Source organism: Balaenoptera physalus (assembly GCF_965194825.1).
Source record: "Balaenoptera physalus genome assembly, chromosome: 1".
In the NCBI taxonomy this organism is placed as follows: Eukaryota; Metazoa; Chordata; class Mammalia; order Artiodactyla; family Balaenopteridae; genus Balaenoptera; species Balaenoptera physalus.
The window spans coordinates 124,887,227-124,914,374 of NC_138882.1; the positions used below are offsets into that span (position 1 = coordinate 124,887,227).

At 34.0% G+C, this 27,148-nt stretch overlaps 1 protein-coding gene and 1 pseudogene across 23 annotated transcripts in view; both read right to left on the reverse strand.

Annotated features, from left to right (window-relative positions):
• The window catches only part of LOC309641382 (large ribosomal subunit protein eL22 pseudogene), a 51,957-nt pseudogene extending 24,815 nt beyond the window's left edge, over positions 1-27,142 (reverse strand). The window contains exon 1 of the transcript in view: positions 1-27,142. This exon is cut by the window's left edge and continues 24,815 nt beyond it. The product of the transcript in view is annotated as a large ribosomal subunit protein eL22 pseudogene (transcript).
• ADGRL2 (adhesion G protein-coupled receptor L2) overlaps positions 1-27,148 on the reverse strand; it is a 273,498-nt gene that overhangs the window by 110,025 nt on the left and 136,325 nt on the right. The gene's annotated exons all lie outside the window — the stretch shown is intronic.

Consider the following 27,148-nt stretch of genomic DNA (forward strand, 5'->3'; position numbering starts at 1 on the left):
GTCATGTCAATTGCAGCAATAAATTTTGATGGACAGAGATAAAAGCAAACATTGTTTAGTTTGGAAGTGAATCCTGAGAATGATCCCATTTTAGGTCACTTAAAGTGAGAATATCTATCATAACAAAATGTTGTTACTTCACTGGCACTCTCAATCATTTTAAGGGGTGATAATTAGGGAGACAGGAGTAGGAATTAAGACTCAACATTGTAGGATGAGGTGTTGAGCAGGAGTGGTTAAGATGAGCATCCGGGGCTTCCCGGGTGGCGCAGTGGTTAAGAATCCGCCTGCCAATGCGGGGGACACGAGTTCGAGCCCTGGTCCGGGAAGATCCCACATGCTGGGGAGCAACTAAGCCCGTGTGCTACAACTGAGCCTGTGCTCTAGAGCCCGAGAGCCACAACTACTAAAGCCCTCGAGCCTAGAGCCCGTGCTCCGCAACAAGAGAAGCCACTGCAATGAGAAGCCCGTGCAACCCAACGAAGACCCAATGCAGCCAAAAGTAAATAAATAAATAATTAAAAAAAAAAAAAAAAGATGAGCATCTGGAGGATCCTGTCTCAGTAAAAGAATCAATTCCACTTTCAACTCTACTACATAAGAGACTGAGCTTAGTGACACATATCCCACCAGTCCATAGCTTGGAAACTAGGGCTGAGAGCTTTTGAGGCCGACCTTCCATCAGTAGATAAAAACCAAAGGCAGGAAATAACAATTTTTCTCTCAGCCTCAGGGGTTGAGTTATCCTGATTCTGCCACTAACTTACTATGTTAACCTGAATAAACATCAAGTCATGAACCATTCTTCAAATCAAAAATGAAGATGGTGGATTAAATTATCTCCAAAGTCCCTTTTAAACTTCTATAGTCTTTAACTTGGTCACTTAAGTTAAACAAGCATTTATTAATAGTCAAATAACTCTACTTGTTATTACACGAAAAGCTCTGTTAAGAGTAGATCAGGGATTTCTCTCATGATCTGAAATGGTCTAATCAACGGAAAAAGTAATTTTATAGCACATTTGAATGAGTGTAAAAGATCATACATTGTCCACTTCAGTATTACTAAAAGCTTTTCAAGAAAATAATACATATAAGCTACAGCCTTAAAAACAAATGTTGGGATTCTTAAATATTATTTCATGGTAGACTACATACAAAGTTATGATAGGAGTAAATGAGAAAAGAGATCAATATACAAGTATCTGCTTTAAAAATATTTCAGGAACATATTCAAAGCATATGATAAAATCAACCTGAATTCCACTTTGAGCAGTCATTTAAAACTTTTCATATTTTTGAATGCATCTATATCATATAAAGTCATATTTGGAAAGCGTTTTGATAGTTTAGCCCTTCTTAATATTCTAAAAATTAGCTCAAATATGCTAATTTTTTAGAAATGTCAACTTTTTGAACTACCTTAACTGTTCATTGAAAGACACAAAAACGTGAAAATTCTCAAGGTCTAGATTCTTACTCAAATGAATAAAGACTCATTCCACAAGCACTTGATATACAGTATTTTCCTTTATGCACTTTAAAAAGTTGAACTACTACAGCAAATGAATAATTGATTTATGGGGGAAAAAGTTCAAATGAAGGACATACTATTAACTGTGCATAAAAGAGGCTGGTTGGAAGAAAGTGTACCTCTCTGGAACATTTTAAAAGCAATATTTAAAAAATGCAAATGCCAGATACAGGCGATGCTCTCCATTTCACATCAGCACGTAAGTCACACAGTAAACCCTAAGTCCCCTTCCAAAACAATAACAAAAGGGCAGATCATATATCAAACCACAAATAAAAGGCACATCTTTTTCCATGTGAACATGTGAGAAGGGTACTGCACTCAAATACTATTTTAAAGAATAAGATTTAACTATTGCTCCAAATTTCCAAAAGTACATCAATAATCTAATCACAACATGGTGCAAAAACTACATAACAATGAATACTGCATTAAAAGTCTATAGGAAGTAATGTTATTCACAATGTTTCTGTTACTCAAAAGCATTAGAAAGGTGCTTTAATAAATTTTACTTCATAATTCTGTATTCTTTAATGATACAAATGGATCTTTATTTTCTTACACATTTTCATCCCATACCCTGAGAAATAACTACTCAAGCCAGTCAGTTTTTCAACCAAACAGCAGAAGATAAGTATTATTAGGGAAGTGGGCTGGCAGTTGGACAGTTGTTCACTCTGCCTGTCATATTCCCTTAATGCAACTCTGATTTGCCTTTGTTCTGACAGTAGCAAACAGCTGCTTGTAAATGAGCCACCTTCCCTGGGCTGCCTCCCATTATTCCCCACTTCCGTTTGACAAGGTCACTTGCTGCAGAGATTTGGGGAAGAAAGTGTGTGCGGCCCACAGAATTAAGAGTTTAGAACATAGGCAAGCAGGTAGTTTTCTTTTGGTAGCTTGAGCAAATCAAGACTTAAAAAAAGTTTTCTGCTCACTAAGTCAAACGTTTTTCCTTTAATACTAATTTTAAAATCTAAGGCTGTATCACAAAAGCAAATGACTTTTCCGTTGATCCTCTTTCCTTTAAATCTACATGACATTGTATAAAAGACAGATTTAATCACAAAATGGTATTTACAAGCACATATTAATAAATACTAAGATGTTGCTCTTCTGTTGTTTTACAATGAGAGACTTCAGATCTGGAAGACAGCAACTGGAGAACCATTCTAGGGAAACTTGAGGATAAAATCTTATAGTTTTTCCCTGATTTTAACGTTTATGATTAATTTCATTTATGACTAATTTCATCAAGGGTAAAAGACAGGAACCTCCAGGATCAAACATTTCACAGTTTCATTCTGTGTTGATTGTTACCTTTAATGTAGATTAATCTGGACTGAAACTTATTAAAATGTTTTATCAATAATCCACCAATGCTCCAAAAGGTATAACTGACACTATCAAATAAGGCTCACCTCTAATTTTCAGCTTGAACTATGATCTTCAAAAGGGCTAAGTTACTTTGGACAATATCATACAATTAAGTTGTTTCCAAATAGAGGCATGCAGAAAGGGTGGAATGGCCAGTTTTCAATGCCATGGACAAAAGCAAGGAGGGCATGCTGGAGCAGCCACCACGCAAGATGAATCACGACTTTGTGGTCCTGAAAGTTTATGAGTGGGAAACGATCTAGGAAACTCTTTGTACATTCTTAAGACTGAACCATCCAAATGTCAATAGAACTCTGGAGTTAAATAATTATTCAAAAATATTATTTCTGGGGCTTCCCTGGTAGCGCAGTGGTTGAGAATCCGCCTGCCAATGCAGGGGACACGGGTTCGAGCCCTGGTCTGGGAGGATCCCACATGCCGCAGAGCAACTAGGCCCGTGAGCCACAACTACTGAGCCTGCGCGACTGGAGCCTGTGCGCCGCAACAAGAGAGGCCGCGATAGTGAGAGGCCCGCGCACCGCGATGAAGAGTGGCCCCCACTTGCCGCAACTAGAGAAAGCCCTCGCACAGAAACAAAGACCCAACACAGCCAAAAATAATAAATAAAAATTAAAAAAAAAATATTATTTCTCACTACTCTATCTTTTTACCTACATTTAAAATTACAGAGTTTTGAATATTTTTCTCATCTTGATACACAACCATCACAAGGAATGTGAGCCTATAGCAAACTTTATTAATTGTTAACTAAAACAAAACTGAAATTTTCAGCAACACTGACACTTTGGATGTGTCCACTGGTATGAATTAGACATCGCTACACTGAGGGGGGGCAACTAAGAATCATGTGACTATCTCAAGTTCCCTCATTCTCTACTCAAAGATTACAGTACTATTCAAAAAACATACTATCCATGTTTTTGAAAATTTCCAGCTTCCTGCCATCTAATTACACTGACAAGTTTCACCATTTTGGGTCATGTGGAAGGCATCTGAATTCTAAAAACATTTTTACTACTTTAGCTAAGTTGATTTGGTACGCCTTGTAATGGCTACTCTATTGTCTCTCTAATGTTTAGTCATAACTCTGATCTATCATTTATGATGTTCAAATAAAACAGGTTTTTCTACATTGCAATCAGAATGTGTCAAAGCATTTTCACAAAGTACTATATTTAGAGAAATATTAGATTATATAAATATTTATTGTAACTGAATTATATTGAATCATCCAGTGTTAACAAGTATTCACATAATAAAAAAAAATTAAAATAAGCTAATAGTCATCCCTTACAGCAGCCTTTACTTTTTGCACAAAAATTTGAACACTCTAGTAGTTCACTATTAAGAGCATAGGACAGATTTTCAGCTTCATTTATATTCAGAGGCAGGCAAATCACCAAAGCTCATTTATACCTCTCCATTTTCCTTACAGCGTGTTACCAGCAGGCATCTATCCATCCCACCTTCGAAATAGGTAGGTGGCTTAAAATGCCTCTACTCTTCAGTCAAGACCCTGAATTAAAAATAAACTTGAGCTTTAACGTCATCATTTTTCTCTACAAGATGCAGTAATACAGAATAAACATAGTACTTAGTTTGTTATTTTAATCTACATTTCACATACTGGTTTCATACCATAAATTTGCTTATTTTAATCCTGCATGTTCTCTGAAGACTTAAGCATTTTAGCTAATAGAGCTAATAAATGATCCAGTAAAAAATTACATTTCTTATTTTCTTATTTTATTTATTTTTGCACACCATAGACTTGTCGGTATTCCTTTATGCTGATGAACACTAAAACATTTTTTACACCATCACAATGGGGAAGTCATTATTATATTGGCTATGTACTAGCCCTACGATGTCCAGAATATATCTACATAGATATATGTATAAAAATATCTTCATGTCTTCTGTTGGCAATGACTTTTCAGAAATAAAAATACTTAATATTTAAAATAATTTCCAGGGACATATGCCTCCTGCTACTTAGCCTGACATTAGTATTACAAGAGCCAGACTGAAACACGAAAGTCAATCACATCCAATACTTAGTACAGTGTGAATAAATTAAATCTTTGTGAGAGGAATATGTCAATTCAAAAAGGTTACAGAGACTATTCAAATTATCAGCAGTACAAGCACTTTGAAAATAAAAATACTGAAGACTAAAGCTACATATTTTATAAGTTGATAAGAATCTTTTCAGGGAGGAGAGGTGATACTACTTGAAATTTTTCAGACTAAAGTCAGACTTCCAAAGAACACTGTCTCCATATCCACGAGAACTTAAAATTCAGCAGGTTGTGACCTAAGTTTTTCACTACTACTGTGGCACCTGCATTTCCTTTGAAATTACAAAATAGGTAGGGAACAAACCAATCTACATCCTAATCTTAAAAAAAGATGCTAAATATCTAAACAATTCTAGCTTCTCTGGGTATCAGTGTCTAGTGACAAGTTAATATTTAAAATCAACGGGAAATAAAGTAAGATTTATTGAAACGTAACTGGAAAAGTACAATTTTCTTTCATTATTTTTCAATCTCCACCAATAACATAGTCATTTATTATTTATGTTGTATAGCTCACCCGACCAGACAATAAAAATATTGCCTTCTAAAAAGGTTGGGAAGATCATCATTTACTAATGCTTTAACTAAATAAAGGGGTACAAAGTTTTTTAAAAAGTATAGTAGTTTTATATAAATGCCAACCAACATAAACATAAAAATTTTCATGACCAGAAAAATGAAAACCAACTCCCCAAAAAAAAGTATGTGTTTTTGGTTGCTTTATCTATGCTAACATGTAAATGAATACAGCACAGACAAAACCCATTTTTATTTTAACAGTACTAACACCAATAAAAACCTGAACCTTGATCATTTAATAACATTCTCTGTCTGCAAATAAATGTAAAAATGCCTTCATTAGAACTAGTTCTGGCAACTTAAAATGTAGTTTATATTCCTATATCTTGAAAATAATTTCATAGTCCATAATTTTCAGATAAGCTAAAATTAGATTATCATTATGGGTACTTTCTAAAATATGAAACTATCATTTGAAATGACTAAGAAAAACCCATTTCTACCTTTGTTTTACTTGAAAACTGACTCATAATTAGAAATGTTACTTTATAAAGTCATATTGTGTTTATATATCAAAATGTTTCAAGACAGGATAAACAGGAGTATTTAGTTTTTCTCTTAGAGCATTTCAAGTATGAATGGAAAAGGAACACTGGTTATTCCTTGTTTTTTGGATTGAGTAAGGAATCCAAGTATTCCAATTTAGATAACTAGGAGTAAATAAAAGTTTTTGTACAAGTCTTCAGTTTCAACAAACATTAGGCTATCAAAAATGTATTTTTAATAAATTAACTACATTTTATTCACATGAATAAAAGCTCTCATGAATATGTATAAAAAGTTTTATGTGCAGATACACACACCGATATGTATGAAATTTAACTCAATAATTGTCTGGCACAAGCCAAGTCTTTAATTTCATACAAATCTCATAATGAGTGTTACTAATTTTTTGCTATCATTTCATAAAGGAAAATGTGCATTTCCTACTTGTCCAATTTGGACATGGTAGAGTCATTATACATAGTGATCTAATATTAATAATAGGGGTGGCCAATATTAATTGGATTTTGTTAAGAAAGAAACAGCAAGATTACAGTCTCCATTTAAAAAAAAAAACTGATCTGTATATCTTTATACTGTATTTTTAAGTAATGTAGCTCAAAGGTCACAAGGGCAGGTACCTTCTCTGAGATAAGAACATTTAAATTTTAATCTAAAACAGGAAAAAAAGAAGCAATTTTGAGTAGGGGAGAGGCAAATTATTCTGGGCAAAGAAACTACAGGTGTAAAGGCAGATGTTTACAGGAACTATAATAAGACTAGTATGCCTGAAGCCAAGGGACCCTACTGAAGACTGGCTCCATGCAAGTTGGAGAGAGAATCCTAAATTAGATCACTTAGGGGTTTATACCAATCGAGGCCACCAGAGGGTTTTTAATAGGAAAAGAAAGTGACCTAATTTACTTTTTACTGAGTTCACTTATGTCAAACTGTGGAGAATAAATGGAGAAAGGGGGGGACATGGATGAAAGTGACCACTGCACGAAGCACCATCATTGTAAAACCAGCCCCATTTGTCATTTTTTTTAGTTAATGCATGTCTCCCCCACATTTTAACTAAGTGCGAGTTAAACCTTGTCCGGCTTTTCTTCAACAATACCACCAGTTTCTGGGATATAGCAGTGGTAGAGATGAATATTACCAATGAAACCCTTAAAGAGTAAAAGAAAAAAGTCAGTAATTTTTTTTTGTAAATCTATTTATGTATGTATGTATGTATGTATTTATTTGGCTGCATTGGGTCTTCGTTGCTGCGCGAGAGCTTTCTTTAGTTGCAGCAAGCGGGGGCTACTCTTTGTTGCGGTGTGCGGGCTTCTCATTGTGGTGGCTTCTCTTGTTGCGGGAGTGCGGGCTCTAGGCCCGCAGGCTTCAGTAGTTGCAGAGCGTGGGCTCCGTAGCTGTGGCTCGCGGGCTCTAGAGCTCAGGCTCAGTAGTTGTGGCACACGGGCTTAAATGCTCCTCACCATGTGGGATCTTCCCAGACCAGGGCTCGAACCCATGTCCCCTGCCTTGGCAGGCGGATTCTTAACCGCTGCGCCACCACGGAAGCCCAAAGTCAGTAATTTTTATAACACACACACACACACACACACACACTCACACCCCATTCCAAAGTTGAATTTTCTTATTAAGTAGATTCCACAGGTATACATTGTGTCTATATAAACCTTCATATTTATATGGGAGTTGTTACCCAGCTTTTACCAGGTTCTCCAAGGAGTCTACAAGCTCCAAAATTTTAAGAACCACTAAAGCCTACATCTCACCATAAATTTAGAAGGTAGAGTTGTCACAGAACATAGAGAGATAACAATCTAAAACAGAACAGGGAATGAAATAGAATCTTGGTTCTTCATAGATGGATAAGTTAATAGAATCTTGGTTCTTCATAGATGGATAAGTTAATTCCTGACATTCACTCAAATGAAGTGCAAATATCATACAGACTAAAATTTTAAAGAACGTTACTTATTCTTTACTTTTCAATTAAATATTTGGTTTTCCTTTATGACTGACTGTATTTCATTTGAATACTTAGTATTACCAATTCCGAGTAAGGAAAAGCAGTGTACAATCATACTTTTAAATGTTTGTGGATAAAAATTAATCTGCAGATAAACAGATAGTATTTTACAAACTAAATCGTTACTTTCAAATGTAGAATTAAATAAAAAACCCACCAGCCTCATTTTTATTTCTCTCTTGTACATCAATAGAGCTGCCTCTGCCTCTGACTTTCTAAAAAAGAGCTACATGGCACAGGCCCATGTGCACAGAGCAAGGGAAGTCAGAACCCCCCAGGGAAGAAGTTTGGTTTGTTTTTATAGACACCCAAAACAGTGCTTCCCTCTTCTCAGGGGGCTCAGCAACATCACTACTTTGTCCACCAGTATAGCAAAACACTATTACATCCAGGCTATTTTTTGTTACTTTTGGAAAGTAGACATTTTAAAACATTGTGATTTTAGTAATCATCAAACACTAATCATAATAGTAACTTATTGCCAAGTAAGATGCATTAGAATTCTGTCATGAAAATACTAGCAGAATCAATTGGCTACTATTAGATCACTAAAAATATTTTACTAGGTTTATTTTCTCTCCTCTATCCTAACTATTAGGCTAAAAGGGAAAAAGTTCCTACTTAAATTTACTTAAGAAAAACTACTTAAATTAGTGGAATTTTTTTCTGCTTCCCAAGGTTTAAAAAGTAACCACTATTCTATATAACACAGATCTCAAATTCTTCTATCTAGAAACATAATGCAGTTCTTAAATAACTTTGCATAATTTATTTATAGCCACAGATAGCAATTTATATTCTAGCAATGGAAGCATTTACGAGCCACTAACAATTCTGTACTTTAAGTTCACCCTTGGTTAATGTTAACATGCGTAATATTCCGATGCATGCTATACACAGGTCTTCAGAGTACCTATTTCATAAAAAACTAAAAATCATATAAATCCCCCAAATCAGTGAGAGATTATCTTGTTTTGTGTAAGATACACAATCTACTTAATAACTCAATCATTAAGATATGCTTGCAAAAGTGGGTCTTGTATGGGAGATGAATGTAAAAATTACAAAATGGCTTTTACCAGTAAACCAGAGTTTCAATTAAGAATTTCCAATAATTTTCATGGAAATTTATATATAACTCATTATTTCTTTAAAATAACTTCTGACTGCCACTGTAACAACTGGAAATTAAAACCAAAGTGCAGTTTTAATTATCTCTTTAAGAAATTTTTTGAGGAAATAGTACTTGTTTAGTTTATCTCTACATACTTATAAGGGAGCCAAATACATAAAGAGTTGCGTTCATTCACTGAACCAACAACTACTAAATATGCTAATGTGTGCCAAGTACTATTCTGTGAAACAAAACTTGAGGAAACAAAAGAGGAAATGACAGGTCCTTGTCCTCATAGAGTTTATAGGGGGAGAGACATACAAATATAGTATTTACAGATACTAGAACTATTAAGAAAGAAAATAAATAGGATGATGTAACTTGGAAGGTGCTTCCCATAAGATAGTTATGAAAAGCCTCTCTGGGGGTTGACATTAATTAGAGCCAAGACCTAAAGGATGAGGAAAAAAATCAGTGATGTGACAAGCAGAGGAATGACTTTCAGGCAAAAGAAAAAGTCTACATGTTCCAGAAACAGAAAGAAGGCAAATGCATGCAATGTTAACATTTCTTTCCTATTCCTCTAAGATCAGCATGAATTAACAGTAAGAACATGGACTCTTCAATAAATAAGTTTGGATCTACATCTCGGCTATACCAATTTAATAACTGCATGTTCTTGGGCAGTAAGTTACCAAAATATTTTAAGCCCCTTTTCCCTAATCCACATAGTGTAGAAAATAAGATCCATACTTTATGACTCTTGACAAGAGTATCTTTGATAAACAAATAATACCCAATAAATTGTTCCTTGCTTCTTCCAAAACTGGTGTCACTTTTATCTTTTGGAACTTTAAACAAATACCATTTTCTCTTTAAATTTCACTATCTATGTAGAACATTTTAAATAAAATTATTTCAAATGTCTCTTAAAATGACCCTTAAAACAAAATTTTCAATGTCCCTTAACACAATCAAGTTTTCACGGCAAGTGATGATGTAAGCCCTCTCTCCCCCACCCTTAGGGTGATGATTTGTCACCCTGGGAATTCTTTTCTCAGTACTGTCTGTGGGGCATACAGCAAAGGTTACTTACAAAGGCTACCTCACTTCCGTGGGTTATCTCTCAAAAGGAATGAATCAATGGCTCAAGATTAGTAGCTAAAACTATTAATCTCACATTTGAGAAAAATATAAGTTAGGAAGAATCAGAGATTAATTCCTAGAACAGGAAGCTCCTAAACAATCGTGCTCAGAGAAAAGTGATCTCTTCATATTGGAAGGATGGTATGAAGGAAGGAAAGAAGGTTGAATAAATTATAATCTTTAAAGTAGAAACTATATGAATGTTCCATATTCCCAAATAAAAGTGACAAAAAATAGCTGCAATGTAATGAAAGCTGCTAAAATGCTTCCAGTTTTAATACTTCACATTTATCTTCATATCAGTAAAAGTCTAATTAGGGAATCATACAGGATTCTCATCAACTTTCAATATTTCAACATATTTTAGCTAATAAGTCAGAACTGAATGATGGCATGGAAGTAAAAAATTTTGGCTAGTGTCACAACTAGTTTTGTTCACAGTTAAAATTACATTAAACTTTAGAAAAACATTAATTCAAGGTTACGGTTTTAGAAATATAGATGGGAAGTTGAAAGACAACGGAGCACTTTAACTAACTTAATGTCTCTTTTAAATAGTTAAGCCTGTTTGTTTAGAATGAATAGTGAATAGAGAAAAAGGGTAGAGATGCTAACATATGAAGAATCTGCTATCTGTAAAGCAGTACATGGGAGCTCTCACAAGTTTTAGAAATAAAGTAAAATGGACAATCAAATCTAAGGAGATGGGGAAATCTCACTGTCCTACTTCCCTATAAATACATTTATAGTAATTGAAACTCCCATATTAACAAAGATGTAAATAAGGCTAAATGTCAAATTAAACAGAAAGCGTGTAATAATCATGCAATTATATATATATATATTTTTAAATTTTACCCTTAATAAATAAGCTACTGGTCAATTCATTGATCCATGCATTCGCTGGTGCAATATTCTACACGTGTCAATTACCGCTATTTGGAGGAAAAAGAAAAAGAATTCTTCTACGCCCTGTATCAATGCTATAGGAATCACACTGAAATTCTTCTGAATCAGAAGCAGGTCCTCACTAAATATATACACATTTGCCAAATGATATGCTGTCCTCAGACACATTACTTAGCAATTAATCTTGCATATGACAAAATTTTCATTCTTGACAGTTCTGGGGCTCACACTGAAGGCCTTTTTGTTAGAAGGATATATGGAATTAAGCCATGAAACATATTTAACAACCTACCATTTAGGATGTTTATGATTGTTGTCATATCATTGTTGACCCCTATCTATGGTAAGTAAGCGCATAGTAAAGTGTAACATTAAAAGATCTGAAATGCTAAAAATGTAACACTGTTTTCATAGTTTTAGTAACTTGTAATAAAGAAAAATTGAATTCCAGCATTTTTAGCTCTTCCTCCACAATAGACTGCTACTTATATCAGAAAATTGTAATCATTTTTTGATGTTGTTCCTATAAATACTTAAAACTGTTGAAAAATAAAATATCTACTTCTCTCCAGATAAATTTAATTCCTGGTACTAAGGAACTACAAGTCTAGAGGTGATTTAATACTTGTGACACATAATTCAATAAGTTAGGGTCAAATGTATTGATTTCTAATCTTTTCAGACAACTTCATTATTATTTTTTTTACAACTAATGTATATAACTCAACTACCAATCTTTTGGTGTGGGAAAACATGCTCATTTATTCTGTTGTAGGCTCTCAACATACAATATCTGGTTTCTTGGGTCCCCCCCCTTAATGAGCCTTAATGTAAACAATTAAATCTCACTTTACACTACATCAAATTTAAATAACAGCAAGAGACTGAGGTTTTCCTCCTCATCTTGCCATCTTTTAATCTGCTCACTACAACCCACTCTCAGCAACTTGAGAATCATCACAGGAGGGAGTCACTGTTGTTTAGAGCAAAATATCACATTCCTCAAATTGGGGGATGGGGGAGGGAGGGCAGCTAGGGTAAGAAAATGACTGTCAGCAGGGCTTTGGTTGATTTTTCAGTTTCTAGAGGAGGATCCTTTCTGGGACTATCATTTAAAACCTGAGGCTCCTCAGGCACTAAGCAATACTTAGGAGGCAACAGGAAAATGCTATGATCAAGCAACCCTGAGTCCCATCCAATGGTTCCTGTGGTTTGGAAACCTCAACAGCTTGCAATACAATATGAAGACCAACATGAGCTGCCTTTTGCCCATACTCAATTTATATGTGACAGGGCCTACAGCCAAAAAGGAATCAATCCTACACAAGGCGAAGATCAATAGCCTGGGAAACATACAAACTAATTTGGTTTTTTTTGAAGTGTAATTGATATACAATGTTGTGTTAGTTTCAGGTATACAGCAAAGTGATTCAGTTATACATACATATCTATTTTTTTTCAGATTCTTTTCCCTTATAGGTTATTACAAAATATTGAGTATAGTTCCCTGTGCTATACAGTAGGTCCTTGGTTATCTATTTCATATATAGTAGTACGTACACGTTAATCCCAAATTCATGTTCTTACACCAGCTAGCTCTAGCTGCTGATCACAAACAAATCATCTGAATTCACTGTTAGACCCTCCATAAAATGAAGAAACCCCTTGCCTTTGTAAAACCTATACAGAATATTGTTTATGAGAAAGTACAAACATGACATTGAAAATCATATTCCCAGCCTTCCAGTATTTGCTCATTTTTCTTTGTGACTTAGTACTTAGAAACCAGCATAGTTTTTATGTTATTTGGTTTTATGGGCAATTTTTTTTGTTTTAAAAACAAGGTCTGATTTTTTTTTTTTACAATAATGTGAATACAAAAAGGATCATTCATGTATTCACTTCTCCAACAAATATCTATTTAGTATTTCCTCTATGTATACACTGTGCTGGTTGCATGGGAGACATCAGTAGAAGTGAAAAGTGAAAGGTGACCTTGATTGGTCAAAAAATAAAAGTGCTATGAAAAATTAAATATTTCTTTTCTTTCTCTAGGGTTTATAAAAAGCAAATCCAGCTTTTTTTAAAAAGGCTTACTCACTCATGTTCTATTAATATAGTCATCTGCTGGGGAATTCATTCATTCATTAATTTATCCATTCATTCATCAAATATTTATTCATTTAAAAATATTGGCTGTGCCTTGCACTTTCCTGAGATCTAGGAATACACACTGGCAGAAGACATGGTCCCTGCCCTCGTGAAGCTACAATAAAACTACAAAAAAACGAGCTTTGAATCAAGATCTATTCGTTACATGAAAAGTGTAGCTACCTAGTAACTACTCAGTGAAATGTGCACGTCCTAAAATTAATGAGGCTATGTAACGAAAATGAGTGAGGCAACTGAAAAGCAATCATACATTTAACCGTCACCATCACATGTTGAAAGCAGTATTGTAAGACAAAATTTTTAAAAAAAAGAAGAAAAAGTACACTAAAGGCAAGCAGATTTTTAAAGCTAGAAACAAATACTCTCAGTAAGCACCTTTACTTCATAGTTTAGATTCAGCATATTCACCTCCTTCCAATCTAATAATTTCATAACTTATTAAGATGAGGAAACTGGACAAGGGAAATTAACTAATAGACACAGATCCAAGATCCAAAATCTTGGATTCCTAGAAATTATTTTTTTTCCCCCAAACCACCTCTTTTGTCATGTTACCATAGGACATTTTTTTTCCAGGTAACATAAAGACCCTAGTGACTGAAGCCATACAATATGTGATTATAAAATTTTGCACATTTAACAGAAATGTATTGCACATTGAACACTTTAATGTATGCTATTTAAAAAAAAAGCGTTCAAAGTAATAGCATGTCATTTGTTCTTTAAAATACTGAAAACCAAGTATTTTTTTAAATTTTATAAAAAAACACTAACAGATGTTCCAAGAAAATGTTAGTTTCTGGATGTCAGGATTTCAAATCCTTTTTAATTTTTTCTTTCTTGTTTTCTAGTTTGGATTTGCTTAGAATTCAATAAAACCATTAAACTACTTTTACTTTATATTTTTTAAAAGCCTCACACAATATTACAGTCCAAATGACCAAAAACCAACAACAACCAAAAAAATGAGCACTAATCAAATAATATTAAAAGTTTTGTTTTTTGTGGTCATTTTTACTAATAAGAGAATTTCTAATCATATGGGGTAGAAGAATGAAACATTTCAAGAATTCTACACAATAGAAACAAAAATAATGCTGTTCAATGGACACAAATATTTAAACACAGTATCTTTTCATAAAAATAAAAGAACATTTATGCACAATCATGTCAGAAAGTAGCAAATGTTTTTGAATAATTTGATGCTCAAATTATTAAAATATCATAAAACTCAGTTACTATATTTTACTTTACTGTCTTAAACCGTGTCCATTATTTACAACTTTATTGGTAGCATCATTTCAATTCTTGTTAATTATCAAAATCTGAATGTTCAAACGTAATTACTTAATAAACTCTGGACAATTAATTTCATAGAGGTTTATATCAAAACTGTATTTATTCAGTCAACACATTCCAACATGTGGAAAAATAAACAATGATAAACATTATATGCCTATAAACTCCATGGCATGTTAAAATAAAAACTCCATAGCAAACTGAAAATAAGTCATATCCAATTAAAAAATAAGCACTCAATTACAAACAGTCCTCTCATTCTACATTACATTCAGGGAAAAAAATGCTAAATGTGTCTACAGTTTATGAAATGTGTTTTTTAAACTTTGTAAATGATTTTTTTTTCAGGTCTTTGTACACTTGCTATCATTTTCAAAGGCACTAAAATTTTACTGGCCCTGATATAAGTAATCATCCCCAACTGTAGTAATTTAAGAAATAAGAACACTAAGTCAAATACTGACCCTGTTCCCATCTATTCAAGCTGAATCTCAAAAGGGGTGAGGATGTGCCATGCTTTGAAAGGCAGCAAAGAAAAGATTAAGGAATATGTAGTCTTAAGTCTTAGCTCTAAATATTTTTATAATACATCTGTTCTTGCCCTAAGAGTAAGTTTATAAAAATAGGAAAAATGATGTTTATTCTTCTTAGTTTCAGTTCCTCACACCACCAACCATAAAAGTATGTTGCACATAGTAAGAACTCAATAAATACAGCATTTGCTGAAAGAAGTAACAAATGAATTTATGAATAAATCAAGTTAAGGAGTAGTTGTACTATTGGTTCAATGGCATTTGTTCTATGTCCTAAGTGTTATTAGGTCTGGGTTTCTCCATTCTGACATATCATGTACTGAATTTCAAATTTCCTATATGTAGCCTCATTTAAACCAACATTGCCATTATTCCAGTAGAATAAGAGTAAGTTTCAGTGGCTAAAAATAACTGCTTATACCTCAGAGAGTTAGAGTATTATAATATTTAACATTCATCCTCCTTGATTTCCAGTTTCATCTCCCTAAGTCTAAATGTAGTCATATTAATCTTTACATTTCCTTATTTCCTTGTTCCAAACTAACCATTAATTTTACCATTCCCATACATTATCAAGGGCCAGTCTCAAAATACCAATATAACAGTAAAGATGTAGATGACAGCAGTGAGAGTGAAAAAGACTGATCGCTGTATAAACGCAAGAAAAGTTCTTCTAAGGGATCCAAAGATGGTTAGATCAAAGGTATATCTGGCCAATGATATTCTCTCTAAATATGTCACAACATGGATTTTTAAAAATTTTATTCATTTATTCATTAACTATTTAAATACTCTCATATATCCAGAGCACATATTTTAAAAATAGTAATATATTCAAATCAAATACAATCTTTCAGTTGTATGTTTACTGATTAGGAACAAAAGCACAGCACAGAAGCTGTCAATGGATGGTGAATCTGAATGAAGAGGGTGCCACCAGAAGGAACCATCTATGGGCTGATAGAGGCTTTTCTACTGATTGTCGACATAATGCCAAAATATGTAGTCAACGCAGTGAAAAAATAGAGCTAAGTAAGATGTCTGGCACCAGAGACAAAAAGCATATGGTAAATGCCTACATCTTCCACTTTCTCAATAGGCTGTCAAGGCATCAAACAGACATAGCCTGAGTGTGAATAGTGCATGTTCATTTATGAACCTTTTTAAAAGCCATTTCCTTTTTACACGTATGCACTGCTTAAATTATGGATGGCTAAATTGTAGGCACCATGCTATATACATATGGAAACATTCCAAAACTGAAACTTAAAGTGGATTTTCATTATTACACAAACTAAAGAGCATCAAGAATGTTGTATCAGACAGTCATGGGAATGAATGAATCTCATCTCTGCCTTTATTATTGATTTAATGCTATTGATTTAATGTACGTAAGTTTCCTCAGGTATAAAATTGAGAAAGTAATACAAACCCCATACAGCTGCTGGGAGCATTACCCACGACAATGAAGAGAAAACACCTAGCACAGTCCTTGATATCTAGAACAAGGCCAACAAAGGACAGCCACTGCTTTTAGTTTTAAATTAAAAGTACAAATTAGGGAGAGAAATTCAATACTATTTTTTAAATTCTGTAAGTATGGGCCACTGACAAGTCTGTCTAAGTCTCAGCTCCCTATCATTACTTATGTTTTTGATGGTAGTAACTTTATTAAACTGACTACACAAATTACACATCAAATCCATTTCTCTTTTTATATTTCTCAACTTGGTGAATTCATGACGCACCTTGACTCCCCACACTCATCACTCACCATTCCTAAATATAAACTGTCATTTCTGCCAGCACTGAGTTCACTCTAACTGAAAATGGTCTGCTCATAGGCACTGGTGAGAAGGCAAGGCCAACCCAACTATGAGATCTTACCAGCAACCGGACACAATTGATCAAGACATGGTTCTTGAACTCAAGGGAGTCAGACCATGATCCCAAGAGCAATGTATGATGTGGCTTCATGCAAAAACAGGAGTGAGGCAAATGAGTTTCTCTCTTTCTCAAGAATCTGAATTGGGAAACAGGGGGCAATTCCAGAATTAGAGAAAAAGTTGAAGTTGCATGATGCAACAAGGCTGGATGGAGTATACTAGAAGCTATCCTAAGATAAAACTGTGAGGGAACAGAAACTATGAGTAAGGCAAAGAGAGAAAAGATAAGGAAAAGAAAGAGTAGAGGGAAAGAAATGCCAACTGGTATTTGGGAGAAGAGCAGGCAGATACAAAGGGAACCCACTGCAAGTAAACAGTCCCAGAAACGCCTGCTACTCCAAATCTTGGGTCAGCGCTGGACATGATGACCAGTTTTCTTCCATCTTTCAAACTCCACAAGGGCAAGACAGCGAGGCAGTGTTACTCTCCATGAATCCCTGGGAGAATCTAGTTTATTTTATTCCGAAACATCCATTATTCTCCATTCCTTACCACCAACAAACTTTAATAAATCACTCCTTCCCTCATCAGTGATTTACCAAACCTCATCAATTCTACTTCTGAAATCTCATCCATTCATTCCTTTTTGTGTAGTCCCACTGCAATTTTTGCCAGTCTCTCATTCTTTCTCACCTAGATCACTGTGACAGTCTTACATAAGAAAAAGGGTACAGGGACTTCCCTGGTGGTCTAGTGGTGAAGGCTCTGAGCTCCCAATGCAGAGGGCCGGGGTTCAATCCCTGGTCAGGGAACTAGATCCCGCATGCTGCAACTAAGACCCAGCGCAGCCAAATAAATAAATAAATATTAAAAAGAAAGAAAAAGGATACAAATGGGCAGACCATAGGATGAATCCAGCTCACAGGTACATTTCATCTGCCCCCCTCAGTGCTTGAATTAGTTGCCAATATTTCAAAGTATGTGGATGTAACATTCAAAACCAATTTGGGTTTTCTTGGGGGAAAAAGAAAAGATCAACTGACAATATACTCACTTTGACAAAGGATCAAAATAATGACAAATTAATCACCTGAAGTAGCATCTGTCTACTTTAGACAAGCATGCATTTTCCAGTTTTGTTTTGTTTCTTTATACTCTGCCTGCTTCACTTTTCACGTTAATTGCCTGACCCCGCAAGAACTTATTCAAAGTTCTCTCTGCTTTCAGCAGTAAACCCATGCAAGCTAAATAAATACTTCTAAAATAAAAATCTATAATCACCTTTGAAATTATTCATTATCTGTTACCTACCTGATAAAATCCTAACTCATGATCTGGCCCATATTCTTCGTACAGTGCTATCTCTTGTCACCTCTCACCTTGCAAACACACTGGACCACTTGCAATTCACATTTTTCAGTGGCAACGTTTTTGCATACTCTAGTGCCCCTCCTGGAATGCCTCACTCTTCAGCTGGTCAATTATTATGTGTTCAGGCATCTCTGCCAGAAAACCTTCCCCTCTCTCTAGTCCCCTTGCAGGTGTCATAACATACCACAGTTTTTGTAAGGTTCATTAACGGCAAGAACCATACCTAGCAAACGGCATAATCCCAGCATGTGGCAGGTGTTCAATAATTACTAATGAATGATTTTTTAAACGTCGCTTTTCTAAGTGTCAGTAGTTATAAAAAGCAGGTATTTCTCCAATTTTATAATTAATAGAAAATGCAAACTCAAAAGTGAAATAATTCATACCAATTCACATAGCTAGTAAAAGTCAGAATTTGAATAAATAAACTTTATACTAAAATTTGCTCCCTTTGAATATATAAAGCCTTTCTCACTTCCATGGGAAACTCTGGTATAAATGTGATTTCACTACAGGATATGTCAGTGAAAGGAAACAGAAACCAAGTCAATACAAAAGACAATAATGTCTAATCCTAAATCAAAGCTGACAGGATAAATCCTGTGAACGGTTCAGCAGTATCACTGAAATGTGACTGGCTGTCAAAAAGCCATGACAACTTTCACAGTCCTAGACAAACTAGAAGAAACTTCATAAAAATCTTCATATTTTGAGCACTTAGTACTTCATTATCTTACCATAATGGAAAAATGATTAGAAAAAAGAAAATGAAAAAGCAATCTACAATGGAAAATGCAGTAAGAAAATTAAATGCCGAAAGGATAGGCAAAAGATAGATCATATACTTTTAAGAAAATTATTTATGACATCAAAAAAACAACAGAACTAATTAATGAATAATTTTGTGATTCAAGTTATGATATTTCAAGGAAAGTAAAATTATTATAAATGCTTCAAGCACAAATTAATTTGAGCAGTACTTAGCAAGAGCTTGTGATATAAATTCATAAAACAAAAAAAAATTCTAAATTTTGCTTTCAAACAGAGTACTATATTACACAAGAATTTCTTCTAAAAAGTGAAAGAAAATAAAACAGTTATATCATGTAGTAGTAAATCTTCCCAGTAAGATCAAAAAGTCTGAAGAAACAAACAAAAAAATATTTAATATTCCTTTAACACTTGATTTGCTTTCATTTTTTACAATCTTGGAAAACGTCACTGCTTAGTTTTTTTAAGACTCAAACATAAAGCCTCATTAAATGTTCTAGCTTAAAACACCACCCCCAGTTTTTTGCCCTCACCAGTATCTCAGGGCCAACAAAATACCGACAAGTACTGTTTTCAGTGCTTTAGGGAGTAAAACCCTTGAAAGCAATAATCTTCTTCACAGAGATGGATACAGATGTTTTCAGTGTTCTGTATGGCATCTCCTTTCCTCATAAGCACCTGCAGTCTTGCACTGTCCTGCTAGGCATTGCTAAAAACACCTGGGCAAGCTGTTTACTAAAAAACTAGACATAGGAAGAGATAAGGGATAATTAGCAAATAAAACTATTCCTGGCACTCTCTCTAAATTAGTGCAGAACTGAGCTCCAAGCCAGCACCTGGTGAAGGGAACTGCTAGATGTGATAATTCCAATTTACACATTCAGCACAACATTCTGTCTGCCTGTCAATTTGAAACAGTTTCCTATTCAGTGATAACAGACACCCCAAAAGAATGCAGTGTCGAAATGCTGACATGAATTTTTTATGCACCAACTAGACCCTCTCTCCTCTGGACCAGCTACATCTGCCTTCTTCACTTTTGGAATGGACTGACAGTTGGGTACTTTTTTCAACTGTACCAACAAAAAAATTGAAATTCATAAGATAAATTTAAAGTATTGGATCTTCCTGCAGAATAAATACCAATAAAATTTTCTTATGCAGTTAAGAAAAATAATTAAATGAAGTTGTAAAAAAAAATTCACTGTGTCAGTGGATCTTAATTTATATAGTGTGATACTTTTCAGCTGCCAAAACCATGAAAGTACATATTTCTACTAAATATAGAGTTAACTAATTTTTTTTTCTAAATTCACAGAAAGAAAGCAAGAGAAAGAGAGAGGGACAGACATACAGAGACAGCACAGTAAACTGGATATTCACTTGCAAATGCTAAATAAAAAAGAAACAGAAATTTAACTTAAATCTATGCAGGTTTATTTTCCAGATACTTTCATATGATCATATTTTGAAGAACAACTATAAACAGGCAATTAAGTCAAATGTTATATTCTTATTCACTTCATATTTAAATAACAAACATATGAACTGTGCTTATAAAGTACTGCTGTTTATTTTTTCTACATATATACCAGATTATATTCATAAATATCTCTCCCCATCACAAACTATCCCCTCTCCTTCCAGGTAGTCACGTGGATGGTTATTCATTTGTTCTAATAATGCAGCCATGGCACAGCTCAACCATTTCTGGAACTCCCCTCTCATGTCTACCCTATGAAATGGCAACATATTCTTTTTTTTAATGATGCCAAACTTACATTTAAAGAATGGAGTGACTTGCTAAAATAAATCATTCAGGAATGAAGTTGATAAAATAATGCTTCAATTCGAGAGACACCATTATTGTTATAAAACAAGAGGTGATAATGAACTATTCGATGTGATGCTCAGAAACTAGCACTTCTGAAACTACAAATCAATGCTGAGCATGTCAATGAAAACTCCTTAAGTTTTCTAAGCAAACCTTTTAATCACAAAGTATTTAAAGCTAGACTATTCAGTAGAAGTATAGAATATAGTGTTTTTTAACTCACCATTCTAAGCCAAATGCTTTCTTTTCCAAAATTAATGAGTATAGAAAATACTTCCTGTAGTTGCACTGTGCATTTACCTCAATTTCTACTAAATACAGAATTTTCATTTTTTTTCTAAATCAGAGACACAGTATGTTAAACCAGATAATCATTTGCAAATGCTATTTAAATAGAGAATAAAACATTCTGACTGCCAGTATACATACGTACACCCATATATACATATATAAACATACACATACACACATATCACACATATATATACACACATATATAATTAAAAGACACTTTATGAAGATTTCTCCAACAAAGCCATCAATTTTATTATAAGCTATAAACATTTTAATATTAATAGTAAAATCATTAAGAACATATTAACCAGAAAAGTAAAATATTTTCAAGTGTGATGTATAAGAGTATGTAAAATAACATTATAATGAAACACCATTTTCTATTATAAGGATAAATTTTCCTCCTTCTTATATCTAAGCTAAAATTAGAGAAGAATTTTCTAGTTACTAAAAGAAGTTCACAAGCCAAAATCACAAGAATGTTCTAAATGACGAGGGATATCCATTACTCATCATTTTTAACTGATGCCTTCATAACTACTTATTTTCTAAAGCTCTCAAACCATAGAAAGCAAATGGCAATATCAGCTGGGTTCATCACTGGATTTCAAGAAGGAAGCTCCATTTAGGGAATAGAAGCCACCATTAGCTGACTTAGTTAGATGTAAGTTATTACTATCCAGATAATTTAAGAACTATCAAAATCATCTAAGAACTGAGGCTGCAGTCAGCAACTAGGGTTTGCTACTGTTAAGTCTTAACGTATACTTAACACATACTCAGCTGTTAATCTCACAGACTCCATTCCTGCAAGCCACATACTATGGGTACAACTACATTAATTTGTTTTCCATATTCACAAACTCCCCACATTGTTTTTGGGTGATAATCAGTGAAACTGCTGTACCATGCATGAAGTATATATTTTAAATATTGCTTTGGTACTAACACTCCCTGACCACCTCTCAACTAACGGAAATATTTTTCTGAGTGCCCAGGCACTATGAAAAGGAGATATAAGAAGTGACAAAAAAAAAAAAAAAAGACTGAAAAAAATGTTTCCCTCCAGTCACATTTGTCATAGTTCACGCGCTCAATAATGACTTGTAGCTAGTGACCTACTCTACTGAACTGTGCTGCTATATAAATTCAGAGAATTCCCATTTAAATTCTCCCATTTAAAGTCTCCTAAAGGTACTAGGTAGTATCCTAAGGAACAAACAGGAACTGAATAGGGGGAAGGGTGGATTTCTTGTCATTATTTTTAAGGAACTTTTAGTGATATAGCCTGGCTGAAACAGAGGGAGGAAAACTCCACTCTGAAGTCAAAGCCAAGGTCCTTGAATTACATGCTTCACTTTTTAGATTTTAACTCTGTGAAAAACTTGTCATAGAACTGACAATCGAATAATGCATATATAAGTATGTAACTAACATATACTAGATGTTCAAAAACTGAAAGAAGGGGTAAAGAAGGGGGAGGAGAGAGAGAGGATGAAGAAGAGTTGAGGGGCTGGAGGATAACGAAGGGGAACTGAGAAGGTAAGAATGAGAACAGAGCTGCTGCCTCTTAACTCTCTTCACTAGGCTGGATTAACATTAAGCAGCTACGAGACTCTAATGAAATGTTAATGGTTAAGCTTCAAAATGGTCTTACTGATGCCAACAAAAGCTTTTTTATACTTTGCTCTATAACACAGATTAGTAAGGAATCAAAGTAGCATCTACCACTAACAGTCACAAAGTGGTTTCAGTCTAATAAAGGTATTCAAAATTACTGTGGGCTCTGTAATGGGGAGAGTATTTAGGAAGAGGAGTTAAATACGGGTTGTGTCTACTGACTGTAGCACAATGTCAACCATATTCTGTGTCCTTGCACTTCTTGGTATATAGCATTTCAAATCTATAAATGAGTCTCTGATTTGTGTTCACTTGAAATGCATTCCAAAATCCAGAAGAGGTGCTACTCATTCAAGTTATTTATTTGTATTTTTCTTTTAAGCCTATGTATTTCAAGCTGTCAAACTGTATATCAAGGATTATAAAGCAAATAAACATTACCTAGGAAGGTTTCCACTGACAAATTTGTCCATATCTTTAATGCTTCACTACTTCACTAAAACATGTAATCTTAAGACACATCGACATCTACATCAGTTTTACAATGTACAATTGATTTACAGTCAATCTTCCCAAAAGACCAAAATATTATTTAAAATTAAACTTAGTTCAATTTTTCTTTTTAACAAAATTACTAGAAACATTTGTTTGGGCCTTGTCAGGAAGGTTTCAATTTTACATCATTATGTTTTAACTTGCCTAATCAGTTGAACGAAAGTACTTCATGTAAAATGATTCTTTTAGTTGCCTTACCTACAAATCCCTGCAGGATACTATAATTGAAACTTACTCAAGTAAGTTAGGAATAATTAGGGCACCAAATTAAGCCAAACATAAAGTTAATTCAAATAGTCAGCTGCTGTCATTTAAATGGTTACAGAGTTTTATTGTTGCTTAACATTTCTGAATGCTTTTAAATGTACTTTGTTCCTTTAAGTCCATGTTTAGTATTTTAGTACAAACAGAAATGGGATCAAGACGCAAAGATTCACCAGCCTTTTAGACTGGAGTCACACCTATATCCAGTCTTTTGTCACTAAAGGTTTTCTACTCAATCTTTGCTATCAGTCAATTAACAACACAGCTGAAACAATGGAGTGACAGCTCTCAAAGGTAAGCTTTCTGGTAAATAAACCAGGATCACAGAATCTACAGTGAGTGCCATTAATGCAACAAAAGTAAGAGCTTTTGAAAGCTAACAGGGATAGTCTCTATTTGCCTAAACTCTAAAACAAAGCGAAGGATTAAACCAGCTTCCTGGGGTAAGCAAACAAAAGGGAAAAGATAATGTTGAAAACCCATACCTGAAGGAGGGGCTGCAAAGGCATGCCTTTAACTGCTTTATTGATGACTGCTAATCAGTGTTAACTGATAAATATAGTAAAAGTTAAAATTATTGTTGTGTTATTTCAGTTTTACAGTGTTCTGGGTAGTTAATCATTCTCAGCAATCATTTGTATTTTCAAAGGGAAATACTGATTTTTTTTAAAATGTAGGCCTGTGGCTGTATAACTTCTGAAGATTATTTGAAAGTTGCAGAGAGTTAGCAAGACTGGTCCTTCTGTAATACATATGTTACATATATTGCAAAATACAGTCAATCTTAATCCAGTTTTTAATCTGAAATAGTAATGATTTTAAAAGCTTTGAAATAAGTGATTTTTTTTTGATCATCACTATTAAGTTAAACAAGGCAGGAAAATACACCAATGATCTGAAGCTAAATATTAAGTTCTACAGAAAGAAAAATGGACCAGAAGTAAGTAGAGCTTGGCAAAGGAACAATCTTGGCAGGCCTGTTTCTGCATCAGTAAACTGAAAACTTCTACACTGCTAATCTCTAAGTTGAGATTCTAAGTCTAAAATTCTTCAATTCTACCAAAAAATTTTGTAAAACTATTTTGATCTCTGAGATACCAATATATGTTTAAAATTTGCTATTTACTTACTTTTTATTTGGCTTTAAAAAGATCATGAATCTAATGAACTTCATGAAGAAATAAATGTAATTTGTGATTTGTATTAGAGTAAAGCTAAAATAAATCAGATCAGTAACTTATCTTTATCTCTGATAGGAAAAGAAAATAAAATTATGTCCAATACTAATAATAAAGAAATAAAATCTTTGATTAAGTATAATACTATAAAGTGGAAAAATCGCTAGATCTTAAGCAGAGCTGTTTTTTGATAACCAGTTTACATTCAAGTACTCCCATCCTATACTCTTTTATGGTGTTAACATGCCAGGGTATTAATACTGAAGTGAAAATGACAACAATTCTTAGTTTTTAAAATATGTTGACTTTGAAAAATTAGTGAAATATAAACTTTTCCTAAAGGGGTTAATAATATACACTTTGCATTATATGATTTTGTAATGTTACTTTAAGTAATAACATTTATAGTAAAATGCTATTCAAATGATGTTTCCATGTAACAGAATGAAAGCAGGACAGATCAATGGGGAACAGAGGAAAATATTAGGGAGAAAGGGTCAGGCTGCATTGTTACTCAGGGATTTTTCAATACAAATCATCAGATAAAAGGTCAATAGAAAGCATATAAAATAGGACTAAAAGTGTAACAAAATACAAAAATGTGCAGTAAAAAGTTGCAAGGTAGCTTAGTTCCTTTTTTAAATGAAATGAATTATAAAACTGAAAGTGATGTTATTTCTATATTTCAACTGTGTTGTTAAGGTAAGAAATAAACCCCAATTTGCAAAGGTAGAAATCACTATCATGAAAAATCTGATTTTCTAGACTAAACATTTTAATACCTAAAACTCCTTCATACAGATGTCCTCTCACAGACCAGCGGCCTCAGCATCACGTGGGAGGTTATTAGAAATGCAGACTCTCAAGGATCATCCCAGATTACTGAATCAGAATCTACATTTTAACAGGATCCCCAAGTGAATTATATGTAAATTTTGAGATGCACTGTTATAGATAAAGAAGATTAAAAACATCCAGCAAGACCTCCCTTAAACTTCTTCTTCTCCTGTAAACATCTCTTCCTGAATCTTCCTCTCCCTGTATCAAAATATACATTCTCCTTTGCTGATGAGCCTCTCTATCCTTGCACTGGATCCCATTTCCTTTCTTCCTGCCTGGAAACAAATTCAGGTATTCAACACATCTACTACAAACAACCAAAAAAGAAGATTATAAAAAGTACTTTCCTTAAACAATAGAATACACTTAACCGGCACCACCTGTCTCCTTCACTTTACTTACAACTTTGGAATCAACCTGCTACCACCAATCACCTCGTTACAGCATTCTGTCATATAAAAGTGGGTGTCTTAAAATCCAGCAGAGATTAGAGAAGCATTATTCATAATAACCAAAAAGTGGAAACAACCCAAGGCCCTATCAACTGATGAATGATATACAAAATATGGTATAGCCATACAGTGGCATGTTATTTGTCCATAAAAAGGAATGAAGTACTGATACATGCTGCAACATGGATGAACCTTGAAAACATTCTGCCAAGTGAGAGAAGCCACACACAAAGGACCACACCTTGTATGATCTCATTTATATGAAATGTCCAGAACAGTCAAATTTATATAGACAGAAAGTAGATTGGTGGTTGCCAGGGCTTGGGGGCATGCGAGGTTAGGGGGATAACTGCTACAGGGTATGAGGTTTCCTTTTTGGAGGGATTAAAATGTTCCAAAATTAATGTGGTGATGGTTGCACAACTCTGAATATACTAAAAAACACTGAACTCTACAGTCTAAGAGGGTGGATTGTATGGTATGTGAATGATATCTTAAGAAATCTGTTACCAAAAAATCCATGCTCTTTGAATACATTATATCCCTCATTTGGCATTTACAAAAAAAAAAAAAAAAATCCAGCAGAGATCTCTCTCCCCACAACCACCAGCAATGCCCTATCCATCCTTTTCATTGTGTTTGACTAAGTTATTAAGTCCCTGACTTAATAACATATTATATTGACTCTAATCAAAACCTGAATTTAATATCAGGCATATGTACCACCTGGTTTAGATTTTAATACTACAAAGAGAAAAAAAAGAATCAGGAAGGGGAGAGAGAACTAATGATTA